Raw genomic sequence first — 15,223 nt, 5'->3', positions numbered from 1 at the left:
TTGGTATTTTTAACCTGTTTCCCAGGTAGTTCTTAGGTTCTTATAAGTTGGAAAGTTACTAACCTGCCTTACAGCAGGTGCTGAACTCAGCACAGGACCTACACTTAGGAAAGACTAGCCACTGACCTTACAGGGTAGAGGAGGAGACAGTTACTAACATCAATGACAGGTGCTGAAATAAGGCCATGAATCAGTCATGTGCTGTAAGAGTGCAGGGGAAATGTCTAATCTCTGAGGGCTAACAGGCAAGAGTTTTGTCAGTTGGGCATATTTAAATTGGGTTTTGACTGATGCGTAGGAGTTTGATTGCTGGACTAGGGAGTAAAATCTCAACCATAGCGTTAGCATATTGTCTCCCTCTCCCTCTGAAGCAGATTTTCTGAAATGTGAGCTCTTTCAACAGCCGGGAGGTTATATTATACATCTGTTGATTCCCCAATGCTTGGGACACTGAAAGTGCTTGATAAATGTTTGATGAATGAAAGCATGCAATCTATGGCTGGCTGGATAAAATGAAGAGCAGAGGAGGTGAGGTAGATGAGTGTCCAGACAGAGCAGAAGCAAGAAGAGCACAGCTGGAAGAGGCTGGATTTCTGGTCACAAATTACTCAGCAGTTCTCTCTCTGGAGGCCCTAAGGGGCAGAGCCGGAACCCACTGTGAGAAAATACAGCAGGGCTGTGTGTGTAACATGCTCATCCTGTGCAGTTAAACCCTGAACACCCCAAGGCCCCTTGGAATCAGCTGACTTTGAGTTTAAGTGGCCTTCACCCTGGGGAAAAAAACAAAAGGACATTTCCCCTGAAAGCACTTTCCTGCTCTCTTAGTAAGTAGATTAATTTTAAATGCCAGAGACAGACTCGTAAACTCTCTTTCTTGGAGGATGATGGCCACAGCCAGGCTCGCTGGGGAGCACCGAGCCAGGCCGCTCAGGTTCCATCAGCAGAGAGGGTGGGAGTGAGCTGGGTTACAGGCGAGGCTCGTAAAGGTCGCTCCAGACGTGTTTTGGACGGTGAAGGAGCAGAGGCATACAGCTTGCTCTTTATTCAGTTGGTCTCTCTTGCTGGACCTGGGAAGTTGCGAGGATGGCCTCTGGGTTCCAGCACTGAATCAGAAAATCCTGAAGGAGCTTCCAAAACAGGGTTTAGAGGGAGGTGGGGCCTGTCTGTCTCGGGGCAGAGGAACCGTGGCAAGATTTCCGGTCTGAAGAGCTCAAGGTGCCACTAAGGGCCTGTGGTCCTGGGTCAGACGCCGGGGTGGTGGGAACCTCAAAGCTGCTGTTGTCATGTTTCTCAAGTGACTCTTAGGCACACTGAAGTTTGAGAACCATGCAAGATCGGATGTGTCTCAACAGTATCAGCCGGCAGCAGTAGGAAGTGCTGAGGTTTAAAAAAAGGATGCTGATCTTGAAGCCAGAATGCCCGCCCTCCCTCCCACCAACTGATTTATCAATAAAAGGGGGTTAATAATTCCTTCCTCAGAGGGTTTCTTGCAGATTGAAGGGAAATTCTAAACAGCGTGGCTGGTGCACAGAGGCCCTGAATTTTAGCTGAGATTGGGCAAGGCGTTGAAAAGACTGCATCTCCTGCCTGAAAGTCATCAAACAAGCTTAAAGAAATTCACACAGTGGCCCCCTGGAATTTTTAATCTACATTACATATGTTTTCAATTTCCCGGCTGGATTCCTTATGGAGTCTTTTTTATAGGTGTATACATAGAGCCTTCAGGCCAAATACGTCCCACCTGACCCTAAGCTGTCCACTTGACATTTTTAATTATGCATTTTGGTTTACTTAATGATCTTGTGTGCTTAGTCTAGGAGGGCCTCGTTCCCTACCCGTGAAAACGTGAAAAGCTTTGTTGAAATGTGAAAAGCTAAGGCCTTTTCCAGGTGATGTACCTGCAGGGAAAGAGGGAGAAAGGGGGGTTCAACAGTTATTCAAATCCAGAGAATTAACCAACATAAGAGTCTGCGTTGCAAACTTTGCAAGATAGGTTTATGGCAGAACGTATTGGGGAACGTTATCAAGATTGTGTATTTTCTTCATTCTTGTGTCTACCCCGTTGCTGGGTGGAGGACACTAGTCGAGGAGACTCACTGAAATATTTTCTCAGCACCAAGAGATGCCATCATGTTGGATGCTCCATGATTCATTATAATTTTTTTTTTCCTGGAGAAATCAGAACATGGAGAACTCAAAGCTTTGGAGGAGGGAAGCAGGGAAGATACACACTGATTGGTTCTAGGACACGCAGACATTCAGACTCAGTCGGGCCGTGAGGATGGAGCAGATGACAGCTAGATACTCATTTCCCTTCGATGAAATGCCCCAGCTCAGGAGAATCCCATATTTTAGAGCATTGCAGGGCTATGCGGTAGAAGTAAGGTCATAGTTTCAGAAGTGATTTGCCGATTTTGATGGGAAAGGAAGCATTCTCTCAAGTTGGGTCATTGCTTGGGGTCCAGTGGCAGAGACATTCTGAATATCAAATCTTAGTGGCTCCACAGATCCCCAGAATTTGTGGACCCAAACGTGTGTCCCGGAGGCCCATCTTCAGGCAATGGCACATTCTAGGGAAGCATCTTCTTAAACCTAGAAGCAGAAATGAACACATTCTACTGTTCTTTTAAGAGTTTCAGGCGTTAAAAACCGATATTCTCAGCCACTTAATCAAAAATGATCGATGACAAGCACCAGGCCGATAACTGTGCACTTCAGAAGGACTAAAATTAATTAAATGGGGTGTTGGCTTTCCCCATCTCTTCAACGTCTGTATTGCTGCTAAAAATCTATACTTTTAAATATACTTCACCACAGTTATTCATTAAAACTGCATACAGTCTGTACTTCAAGGCAGAGGCCGCACTGAAAAAACTGGGCATCCCTGGGCTGCTGTGCTTCCAGCAGGCATAGTGCTATGTCCCCTCGGGTGAGCAGTACTAAGCTGGAGGAGGGAGAATGATCATAAGGCTGCGCCGGGGCAGATCATTCGGAAACCTGGTGGAACTTGGTCAGTAGACCACAGACGACTGACTGTGAAACTGGGTCTGCAGTGAAGTGTCAGGGAAAAATCAGTGGCAGGGACTTAGAGAGGTTACTTTCATGTCTAGTGATGGGCCATTGTTCCTATACGTGCAGCTCCTGCTCTCGTCCTGGCCTGCGGGTGTCCCTGGTCTGGAGCCCTCCCTGTGGGATTCGCAGTGTATTGTTCCCCAGCCCTTTCTCCTGGGGCCTCAGAGTCCACATCTCCCAGCCCCACTGTTCTGCAGGTCTGTCCCCTGTAGGAGCAGCTGCCCATCTCATCCTGCCTCCTCCAGCCTGTGCTGTGTCTTGTTCCAGGCCTCCTCAGAATTATCTCCAGGACACTCCCTGGTGGAAAGTGTCCTTGGATGCCACCGGTTTTCTAGGACTCTATCAAAGATAGACAGATGGACCAAATGGATGTGGTTACAATCAGAAGTTAAGTTCATGGTCAAAGTGTGCTCCAAAGAAGATAAGCCTAGAATGGTCCATTTCAGCGATAGATTCACAGCCACCCTTGCCCTGTGTCTCTGGTCATGGAGAGAGAGTTTCCTTGCCCTGCACTCTTGGTGGTTCTGCTAATACACTCCCAACAATAGGGAGGCAGGAAGCAGGACACAGGGATCTGGGGCTATAGCCAAAGAGTTTATAGCATTGCAAATATTGCTTTGATGTTTCCCCTTTGACCTTTATAATTCATTAAAATGGCATTTGCCTCTCCAGAATATCTTTATCTGTTTAATAGAATCCTTTTCTCTGAAATCTTTGGGTAATATTTATTCTTCAGGAAGATACGTACTTCCCACCACATCACCGTCTAGGCCCAGGGTCGGAGTTCCCTGTTTGAGAAACATAGACATTTGATATCACAATTCAGTCGTGCCCATAATAAGGGTGAGGAAACTAAGGCTTACAAAGGTTAAATGACTTTTTTGAGATCAGCCAGAGTTTGGATTAAAAGTTTAGTCCCAAATCCCCATGCCTGCCCCTCCCATTCAATTAAAGTCTTTTACTTTCCTGGCTGGCTGGCAGCCCTTGTCACTCACAGAAGCCGCCTGGAACTTCTAAGCCTTTCAGGACATCCAGTTTTCAGACCTCCCCCTCCATCACCCCAGCCCCACCTCTGCTCCCCATGTCCCTGCAGCAGCAGTGACGGCACACAGCTGACCTGTCACTTAAAAGCAGCAGCTGGAAGTTCAGAGGGAAAGGAGCCTCCATACCTCCTCCCTTCTTTTACATATAATTGGATTGTAGATTCAGCTGTTGCCTCCAAGAATGACAAGGATCAGAGTCACAGGGGCCTGGGCAAGTCGGGTACCCTGAGCAGAGAGGGGCTGTCTGGAAGCCCTGGGAACTCCTTTGTTGGGGGTCCACTGGTCCCTGGCAGCCTGGACCAAGACATAGCCTCAGCTTGGCCTCCTGCTCCCACAAGCAGCGGAAGCAAGGTGGGCTTCCCAGGGCCCTTCAGTGAGCTAGGCATCTGCCAGCCAGGGGCAGCTTAGAGGATGAGGCAGGTGGCAGTCGCATGGAGGTGGCGGTCTGGGGCCCCCTAGGGGGCTACTCCCATGCAGCACCTGACATCAGGCAGCAAGGGGTAGAGCAAGGCCAGGTCTGGGTTCTCCCTGTGCAGCCTCCAAGGTCACAGCTTCAGTCACCTCGATCAAAGTCTTGATAAAGTCCAGGAGGACTATTTGATGACATAAACTCCTGGCTATCTTTGGTGGATCACCCTGCCCCCCAGGATGCAGTCCAGATGCCTCCATCCAGGGCATCGATTTCCTCTCTGGTACGGCTCCCACCTCTGCTCCCGTCACTGACCCCTGATCATCCCACAGCTGCCACGCTCTCTTGTCACCTTTGTCAGGGCTGGCTATCACTTCTGCCTAGAATAGTTCCTCCACTCTGACTGCCTGGCGAAGCCCCACTTACGCAGCAGGATTCAGCCTGAGCGCCACCTCCTCTAAGGAGACCTCCCTGACCAGCCCAGCCCGGGCCAGGCTGTTGGGCTCTGTGCAGCCAGAGTCTCCACCCTGTATCACAGCTGTTAGCTCCATCCTCTGTCTCTTGCACTGGGCTTTGAGCTCCTTGAGGCCTCTTTTTCTCCAGTACCACATGGGAGGGGCTGAGTAAATAGTTTTTGGATAAATATAATGATCAAGACTTGCTACCATGTGGGATTTGGCCAAACAAGTATAACGGGAACATGCCAGCCATAACAGTAACAGCTGCCATCTACTGATTGCAAACCGTGTGCCGGGCACTGCAGTAGGCGGCTGACATATATTAGCTCGTTTAATTCTTGGCCCAGCCCTGGGAGATTTGTCGTGCCCGTTTTTCAGGTCAGGAAATCAAGCTTCAGTTTGCCCCAGGTCACAAGGCAAGGGGGCAGCAGAGCCAGGATTTGAATGGAGGTCTGTCTGATGGAAAAGTCTGCGCTCTTAATCGGCATCGAGCTTAGGCAGGTGCTCCGTGGCCCTGGATTTCCCACACGGCAGCCGGCAGTGACTTGTGCTACCGTTTCCAGCCGTCCCAGGCAAGACGGGGACCCCAGCAGGCCCACAGACTCCTCCCCCAGGGAGCTGAGATGCAGCGTCCCTCCCCCTTCGCGTGCCCTCCATCCTCACAAGCCCCCAACCCCACCCTGTGCTACTGTGGGAGAGGAAAGGATGAACCTTGATACTGTCTGATCCACAGTTGTTTGTATGACAAGAAGTTGCTGTGTCGGTGGGTACACTCCTCCCAGCCCGAGCGACGCTGGGCCGTGTCCTCCCTGCAGGAGCCCTGACATTGATGAATGAGTCTTTCAAAGTCAGTTCCCACTTTCGGGAGAAGCCTGCTCTTCCACGAAGCCTGGTTGCCGGCACCGACCCATTGCCAGGCTCATGGGGCCGTGCCACCTGGGCTGCCTCAGGGAAGCAGATGAAGGAGAGGACACCAGGGGCCTCATCCCTGTGCCCCTAAATCAAGCTGAAATGCTTCCCCACCTTGGGCATCCCTGGCCCGATTGTTTCCTTTCCACCTCTGGCCTCTGCCTCTTAGAGGGCTCCTCAGACAGCGAGCTTTCGCCAGCTCTCAGTTAAGTGTGCTACTAATGGCAGTGCTGCGGCTTAGAGCATCTAAAATGGCAGATCCTAAAAAACTCCAAGTCTTCCTGCACGGGGCTTGTGCGGCTTTCAGCTCATATCTGCACGTAGGCCACCTTGGTGTTGGCACAGTTTAGGATGAAGCCACTCTTTACAGAAGATGAGAGTTTGCCGTCTCCACTCCCAGACCTCCCGCTCCTGCTTTGCAGTCTACACAGGGATGCAGTTGCCGTCAGGGGTAGTGGAGAGGAGCAGAGAAAGACAAGTGTGCAATGGGTTATTAGTTGACAAATGGACTCTCACTATTGTTTCATGGAGGTTCTGAGCTGAGGAAGTGGGTGACAAATTCCTGCATATTGTGAAGAAGAGGGTGTGTACCGGATATTGCCCAATATGCCCCTCCGGTGCCAATCTTCTCCACCCTGGTCCCACCAAGTTGACCTCTACAGATGGTATGACCTGGCTTCCCTTGCCCTTGGGCCTTCAGCCAACGGGAGGCACTTGCAGGAGGTTCCAGGGCAAGAAGAGAAAGATCAGGGTATTTATTCTCCTGGTTCCGTCTCTGCTGAGTCATGGTTTGAGGGTGGCTGAATCCCTGTACTAAAGGCACCTGTCCAGCAGTTCTAGATCTCCCACGGTTCCAGAAACATCTCCCTCCTTTTGTCCTTTAGACTCAAGATGTTTCCTCATCCCTTATGGTTTCCTGAATCCTATCCATACATTTATAGTCTCTTCAGCCTTTGAGTGTACCATCTGTTTCCTGGCAGGACCTTGCGCAATAGACCTTTTGCCAGACATAGCCTTAGACGGTCTGAGAGAGGACACTAGCTCTGTGGCCTTGACTCCACCAGCCACCCCCCGTCCAGATAGAAGTCCTGAGTCTGAGCATCTTTTCTGGGGGGTACTCTGAGTTTCCCTTCCTCTGTCTGCTCCAAGTCAAGGGAAGGGAGCTTCAAGAAGGTCACATGTTGGAAAAGGATGTTATCTACAAGTGGGAAGACAGACACCCTGTTGCTGGGTGCATAAGCCACAGACACTCAGAGACCTGTCTCTAATTCTTCTGGACTGGAGCTCAGAAAGCTCTGGGAGCTGCGTGCATGGACAGAGTGTGGAGATGCCAGATTCTCTTCTGAGAGCCAGATGGATCATTAGAGGTCAGCCCGGCTTGAGCTGTCTTGAAACGGGGAGCAATGAGAACTGGCCAGAAGAGGAGAGCAAGGAGGTAGTTGTGTGACCCCTGGAGGTGGAGAAGAGGGGCAGCCATGAGAGGTCAGTGGGGAGCCCATTGCCCCTGTCAGGGAACTACCTGGTGCAGGCTTCTCGGAGTATGTCTCAAAGAACCCACAATATCCCCCTCCCCACAGAGAAATCGTGCACTGGGACATCTATCAGGTCATTCAACAGCCAAAGAGAACCACTAACAGCTTAAGCCAAGTGCAAATGTAATCTCCCTGCTCTGACCTTGGAGGAGCTGGAGGCAGCACAGAGAGAGGGAGAAGGAAAAGCAAGTCCAGGAGGAAGACGAGGCAGCAAGCTGGTTTCCTTCCCCACTGTGGGGTCTTAAGCCTGGGACAGGCTGGGGCTGGAGGAATCAGGAGGGGCTTTCAGTTGGGTGAGAGATTGAAGTTTTGATTAAATTGAACTGGACTTTTTAATAAATGAAAATAAACACCGTTCATCCTGAAGAGTGATTGAAAAGTTGTAGCATCATAGGGTAGTTCAGCTTTTAATTTTGAGGTCAGGGGAAACTTTATAATGTTTTCTGTAGTAACTGCACCAGTTCACACTCCCACCCACAGTACATACGTGTTGCCTTCTCTCCATATCCTCACCAACATTTGTTATTTCTTGTCTTTTTTACAATAACCATCCTAACAGGTGTGAGGTCATATCTCGTTGTGTTTTTGCTTTGTGTTTCCCTGATGACTAGTGATATTGAGAATCTTTTCCTATATCTATACGCCATTTGTATGCCTTCTTGGGAAAAAAATCTTGTTAGGCCTTTTGCCCACTTTTTATTTGGATTCTTCACTTTTTGCTGTTTTATGAGTTCATTATATATTTTTGTATATTAACCTCTTATTGAATACACAATTTATGAACATTTTCTCTCATTCTAATAGGTTGCCTTTTCAATTCATTGATTGTCTCTTTGGCTATGCAAGAGCTCTTTAGTTTAATGAGTATATATCCAAAGGAATTGAATTCAATATCTTGAAGAAGTGTCTGCGCACCCAGGTTCATTACAGCACTGTTCACAATCGCTATGATAAAGAAACAAGCTAAATGTTTTTCAATGGATGAATGGATATAGAAAATGTGTATAGACAATGGAATATTACTCAGTCATGAGAAACAAGGAAATCTTGCCATTTGTGATAATGTAGATGAGTGAAATTAGCCAGGCAGAGAAAGGCAAATATTATATGGTATCACTTATACATGGAATCTTAAAAAAAAATTTCATAGAAACGAGCATAGAATGGTGGTTGTCAAGGGCTGGAGGGGAGGGGGAAATGGAGTGGTGTAGGTCAAAGGGTACAAATTTTTAGTCATAAGGGAGAATTAAGTTCTGAGGATGGTGACTACAGGTAATAATACAGTATTGTATACTTGAAAGTTGCTGAAAGTAGATCTCATGTATCACCACACACACCACACGCCCACACCCACAGAGTTAACGCTGTTAACTATGTGAGCTGATGAATGTGGGAATTATCCTGATCTTGGTAATTCTACAGTGTATACGTTTATCAAATCTTCCTGTGGCACACCTTCAATATATACAATTATATTTGCCTCCTGTGGGGTGGGGTTTATGGGGGAAGACAGGGGTATCTGAGAGCAGGTTTGAATGGCAGTAGTGAGAGGAAAAAAAGGCCATTTCCTCATTTCACTCCCACCGAGCCCAGCCATTTAATAAATTGGCTTTAAATCCACTTAAGTCTTTGGGATTCTGCAGGACTACAGATTCAGTAAAAATATAAAAGCAAGGTAGTTACCCAACACAAGATCGAAACAGAGCATGTGGTGATGTTAATAAAAGTTGAAGGCAGACTGACAGTTCACTGCTTGTACCTCGGGTCACATCTGAGGACTAACTGCAGAAGAAATCCACGTTCACCCCTGCAGCTCACAGCTTTGACTGGGCAGGGGCTACTCCAGGCACTAGTGTGGGGAGTGTGCGCCTCGGGCAGAGATGCAGGAGCGAACACAGTACTTGCCTCTAGGAGCCTGCAGTCCAGTGAGATACTGGATCATATCTGGTCCTTCATTGTTCCATAATGTTTCCTTCATATCCTCTGAAGTGGGCACCTTCCGAGGACAGAATCCACAGTGGACAATCACTTACACATTCACTAAATGCTTACACAGGCCAAGCTCTGTGCTGGCCACTGGGGAAACTGAAATGTCCTATGTCACCAAGCTCCAAGCCCACGCTGGGCCCGTGATAGGCAAACAATAAGAACTTAAATTTACCTGCACAGATGAAATGGGCACCAAGCAGACCCCACCACGCAGGGATGTGCAGCGTCTACGCGAGCCCCTGGCTTGCTTCATGCCCTTCCTGGATGTTTGCTTTCACAGGTCTCGAATTCCTACTCTATACTGGGGGGGACAAGACAATGGATAAGATCCAATCTTAGCCTTCAAAGAACTTGACATCTCCCAAGAGAGACGGGGAAGCAAACCATCAAGAGCAATAACAGTTTTGGGTGCCATGCCAGAAGAAAGCTGGGGTTCAATGGGGACTGGCAGCAGCAGTGATGAGTGGGACTGGGTGTAGGGAGGCCAGGGAATGCTTTATATGGAGACGATGCTTAAGGGAAAAATGAAGAAGGAGAAGGGTATTCCGGGCTGAAGGAATAGCTCAGGAAATTCCCAGCGCTTGCTGGCCAAACAGTACGTGGGGAGGGGCTGGGCCAAGGGGTACACTTGGAGCAGTAGGTGATGGTCAGACCATGCTCCTCTTACCTGCTAAGAGGTTTGAACAGTACTGTTTAAAGTTTCAATTTAGGGAAGCATTGGCATCAGATGGGTGGTTAAGTAGGACAGAAGGTGGGAAAACTGGTCAGGAGGCTATGGTAATGATCTCAGCAAGACATGGGATGCAGAAGCGAGGCCGGAGGCCAGGGCTTTTAGGAGAATTGACCAGAACTAACATATGGGCTAGGGGAAATGGAGGGGAAGGCTTAAAGAGAGCCCCCAGGGCTCTGGCCTGGGCGGAGGGCTGGTGGGCAGGTGAGGAAGCCTCATTCCAGCTGGCTCGGATCTGGCCCCACTCCTGGCCCCAGGGCTTAGGTGGAGAAGGCTGGGATGCCGCCTCGGTGCTCAGAATCAGCCAGGCTGAGTTCCCTGGGCCCAGGGCGGGCATCTGTGCCCCAAACTGGGCCTCAGACAGGTCCTCTGCCCGGCTTAGCTCTGTCTCCTGGCCTGGAGGCTTCAGTGGCGTTCCACCAAATTACATTCTCCTCTTTGAAAGCAGCCTTTGCAAACAGAGCATTACTTAATGGCGAAGAAATTTAGATCTGTGTGTCTCTTGTAAGGCGCAAGGCTCCCTACGGTGACATTTTAATGGCCAGGGGCACGAGGAGGGAGGTAAATAATCTTTACCTTTGCTGCAGCCTGGGAATGCTCCTCGTTTGTCAGATATGATTAGCGGTTACCCTTGTGGTCTCCCATTGTTATTCAGGTCCCCGCTTGTCACAGTCACACCCCTTTGGATGCTCGCGCCTTGCTTTCTCTCCAGCTCTCTCTCCCTCTGGTGGCACCCTGACTGGCTAGTAATTTATGTATGACAATATGAGACTAATTCGGTTATTATGTCAAAGGGAAATTGAATCTAGGGTTTTAGTGCCGCATCTGGGAGAAATCTTCAAATGAATCTGGAGTGGAGAAAAAAAGCCTCGGAGTTCGATTCATCCGCTTGTCACCCTGTCGGCAAGATTAAGTCATTATAGAGGGCTAAGCCAGGGCCAGAAATGGGAAGGGAGAGGAAGGAGATAAAGGGAATGAGAAACGGGGTGGAAGAGTGGGGAGGGGGAGGCGGAGGCCAGGCTGGGCTGTCAGAGCGGAGCTGGGAGGCTGCTGGCCAGAAGGAGGAGGGCTTCCGGCCTCTCCAGGGACTCCCTATTTACCCACAAAGGCGGGCCTGGCTGTGGGAGAGCCAGGGGACAGATGGACAGGGAGGAGGTTCAGTGGGAGGGCATTTATGCAAACATTAGCTTGTCTCTGCTCCCGGGAATCTTAAAACACTGAGTTAAAATCTGCCTTCCCTGCCTTCTGAAGGAGTTCAGTGCTTTGCTCCGAGCCAAGTGAGATGGTGGCAGTTCTGCTGGGTACCCAAGTGGCTGAGCCCAGGCCGGGCACATCTCGGGGACCATCGCTCAATTTGGAGAGAGAGGCAGACGTGTGCGGGGTGGTTGCATGGGAGCCCGGGTTGGAATAGTGGGAATAAGGGTCAGCCAATGGGCTTGTGACCCGAATAGAAAGGGATCTGATTCTTAGGAATTCTGAGAGAGTATTTTATAAGGTTATTCTGCCCTCCAAGACAGTCAAACCCTGCTTACATAGGTCTGATTGTTAATTAGATTTTTGTTCTCTGCCATCATGGTGTTGTCCACCCTTGACGTGTGTGGAAATGTTCATCAGGTCCACTCTGACTGGATGTTTCTCCCTTCTCCTCTCCATCCTCATGGCTCTCCCACTCTTGGCATCCTTGAGTCTCTAAGTAGCTCCTTCTCCCTGAGGGCCCTTCCTTCCCAAAGGAGCGTCACGGGGGATTTGGCAAAGGGAGCTACCCTCCCACTATGAACATGAGTTGCCATGTTGGCTTTTCTAGGGACATTCTGATGCCCGGATCTGAGTTGTCCCCTGAATCTCAGATTTTGATTCTTATAAACTGGGACCACCTACTCACATGGGGAAACTTGGAATTGCATGGTTACCATGACTACAAGTCTCCCCTTAAACCTCATAGGCATCATTCTTGCCTCTTAGAACCCTCCAGCCAGGATTCCTCCAGCCCCAGGAAAGGATGCCAGAAGGTCATCTCGACCATGCCCCAACTTTAGGCAGGATTTCAGGGAAATGACCGGGGCAGGAATGAACTGAGGCTCATTCCTACGTCTGTCCTCCTCCACCAGCTCTCCTCTTTTCACTTTCCTGGCCTGCCCATGGAAAAACAACTTTTTTTTCCCCCAAGAAAAAGGAGGAAGCTCAAATTAAAAATGAAAGAAAGAATTCAAAATAACCCTCAGTTCTTAACTCACGTCAATTTGACTGTTTCTTCCACCACCTACACATCAGCTTTGACCAGACACCCACCTAATGTACTTGTGCAGAATTTATTGGCAGCTGTTAACTAACCCAAGAAACGTCTTGGCTCTCAGAGTGGCTTTATCATCACCCTTCCCCCAGGCCTATATGTGACAGGGGCTTTTTCCATTTTAAGGAGGGTCCTGGTCCCCTCGGAAGGGCTCTTGGCTGCTGCAGTCTTACACCCTCACCTCCTGAGCAAGATGATATAAAAGGATTTCCCATCTCCGACACCCACCATTATGCTGTTTAATACCATGCTTCTGTTAATTGCACTGTGTGATCTCAAGGATGGTTATTTATTAATAGATTATTTGGAGCCCTGGATGAGTCCATCGTTACAACCAGAGGACCTGAGAGAGGCCAAGAGATAGTTGCGCATTGCCGAGCGTCAGAGGAGGGGGTCTGTCTGAATTCTAGGCACCGCCCACCTTGATAATGGTGGAGAGGTAACCCATCATAATTCCTGAAGGGAGGCCGTCTCTGTCTATATCAAAGCAAGCTGTTGGTGTGGGAGGCCCGCCCAACCCCACAGAGAAGCAGGTGTCTCCTAAAGTTAATGGACATTCCAGGAGCCCTGAGAGATGTAGCCTCAGTTCTGCACTCTTGAGAAGCTGGGTGTTCCTGGTCAGGTGCGGAAGGGCAAGTTTCAGGGAAGAGCAGTCTTGTCGCCCATAACACTTCCCCATGTCTGACTGGGTCCTGGCCTGGATTCGTTGTCAGGGGTCATTTAGTCCATTCTCCTGCCTCCAGGCCCATCTACAGATAAGATAGCCTGAAAAGCTGGTTGAGGGAAGCTAGCCAGTTGGGGAGAGCTCACTGGCTCTCCTCGTTCTAGAGTTTTCGGAGAAGGCGATAACACAGCCATGCACAACAGCTCTGGCAGCCCTACTCCTGAAGTCCTCCCCAAAGTGCCTCATGCTGCAGATTTAGCCAGAAGAGCCAGATGGTCAGAGTGCTCTGAGCAGGCAGGTGGGGGCTGGTGATGCCCCACGAGGGGGCCTCAGGCTGACTCCCCCTCCCCGCCGGATGCTCCCGGGCTCTGCCCCCAGGACATCTGTCATCGGAGACAGGAGCCAACTCACCTGTCAGTGAGGGCCCCTGAACTCAGGCAGGTCCTCGCAAAGTTCATGCAGGCTGCTGGCTCCAAGGTGAGAAGGCCAAGTAGGGCGGTTCTGCAGACCCAGCCTCGGCCCGCTGGACAGCAGGGCTCCCACTGTCCCCATGGTCACTGTGGGACTAGCGGGGCCAGCGGGGCCAGCAGGGAATATGGCTCCGGGAGCAGGGTCCGGACTGGGCAGCCGAAGCCAAGGGGGACATCAGGAGAGGCACTTGGGCAGGTCCAGGTAGAGACGCGGGGCCTGCAGTAGGGAGTGGGCCCCTGGGACACTGGCTGTGGGGCTAAGGTGCCAGGACAGAACTCTGGGAACCGAAATGCCCACACCCTCCCGGCCGGCTTTTGGAGCCTGCGGTAAGGCTGGACCTGCAGGCGAAATCAAGACCAGTGAAAAGCCATTGGCCGAGGAGAGAGGAGGGGCCCTGGGGGAAAGGGCAGGAGCCAGGCAGGCGGCTTCCAGGCAGGACTGGTGCCCAGGCAGGAGAAGAACCCAGACAAACCCAGACAGGAGTGAGGAATGGACTGGGTTCTGTTTTGTTAGCAGATCATTCTCTCTGGCTTGGCTTTGCTTGGGAATGTATTTAATTTTTAACTTTATAAGTAAAACATGAATACATTCCTGTAAAAATTCAAAGAATACAAGTGAAGCAAAAGTCCTCATTATCCACCTCCACCCTCCTTCTCCCAAGTCCCTCTCCTCTCCTGGCAGGAAATCACTTATTATCAGCTTAATGTTTAGATAGATGGGTGGGTAGGTAGGAAGACAGATAGGCAGATAATAGATAGATGGGTGGTAGACAGACAGATAGACAGCTGTATAGCTATTTCTATGGCTTGCCCTTTCCACTTGACAACATTCCTTATATGATTTTCATGCCAGTGTGGACAGATCGACTTCTTTCATTTGATTGTTGCATTAGTAAATGGTATCATAGTTACACTGATAACTATGATGGCTATTTATTTTGTTATTTTCTTATGATTTATGATAAGCATCCTTTTCAAGGCTTTGGCAGATTTTAAAATGGGTTTAGGAGTGACAGACAGAGACAGGAGTCCCTTGGGATCCTTGCGGGGCTGGGGTGTGGAGAAACTGAGCTGGGATTGAAGCCAGGCCATGAAACAGTCTCCAAATGACTCCCGTGTCTCAACCAGCTTCTAGAGCAGAGGCTTCCTGTGGGTCGCGGTTGGGGGGGGCTCCCTACCCTGGAGCCTCTGAAGCCCTGGGTCTCATGGGATTAGGTCCTTTGCTGTTCTTCAGGGTCACCTTGAGAGCCAGACTGCAACCGGGTACAAGGAAACATGCAAACTCTGTATCCCAGCCTGTACTAGGCAGGTCAGAGTCAGAGCCGGATGCTGGTGTAAGGGCCCAATGATCATTCTCTCACCAGACTAATTTCCAACAGACTCTCTCTCTCTCTCAAAAAGAATCACAAACAACATTCCTGCAGCAGCCCCAGCTGAGGGACGGGTGCTATTTTGAGCTGTTTTCAGTAATTGGTTAATGCGGGGATGAGTGGGAAGAAGGCACAGAGGCTGACGTCATGGGTGAGTTTACAGAGACGTGGTTTCCTGTGTGGCTTTGGGAACAGTTTCTTCCCCTGATCACGTGTCTCTGGGACAGTTGGGGAAGGAGGTGATTCCTTTGTTCTCAAACTTTTCATGCAGCTCCAGGCCACCGTGG

The 15,223-nt window shown here is 49.8% G+C and overlaps 1 long non-coding RNA gene across 1 annotated transcript; it reads right to left on the bottom strand.

Moving 5' to 3' along the window:
- Window positions 1-3,778: 3,778 nt before the first annotated feature.
- On the bottom strand, window positions 3,779-12,011 carry LOC140691116 (uncharacterized). Its single transcript, XR_012066592.1, has 4 exons — window positions 11,675-12,011; window positions 10,719-11,039; window positions 9,585-9,713; window positions 3,779-3,860 (listed from the first exon to the last, which is right to left on the bottom strand). It is a non-coding gene; the product is annotated as an uncharacterized lncRNA (long non-coding RNA).
- Window positions 12,012-15,223: the final 3,212 nt, after the last annotated feature.

This window comes from Vicugna pacos, chromosome 33 (assembly GCF_048564905.1).
Source record: "Vicugna pacos chromosome 33, VicPac4, whole genome shotgun sequence".
NCBI lineage: Eukaryota > Metazoa > Chordata > Mammalia > Artiodactyla > Camelidae > Vicugna > Vicugna pacos.
Note: the sequence above shows the minus strand (reverse complement) of the source record. Positions and strands in the feature narration are given on the sequence as shown.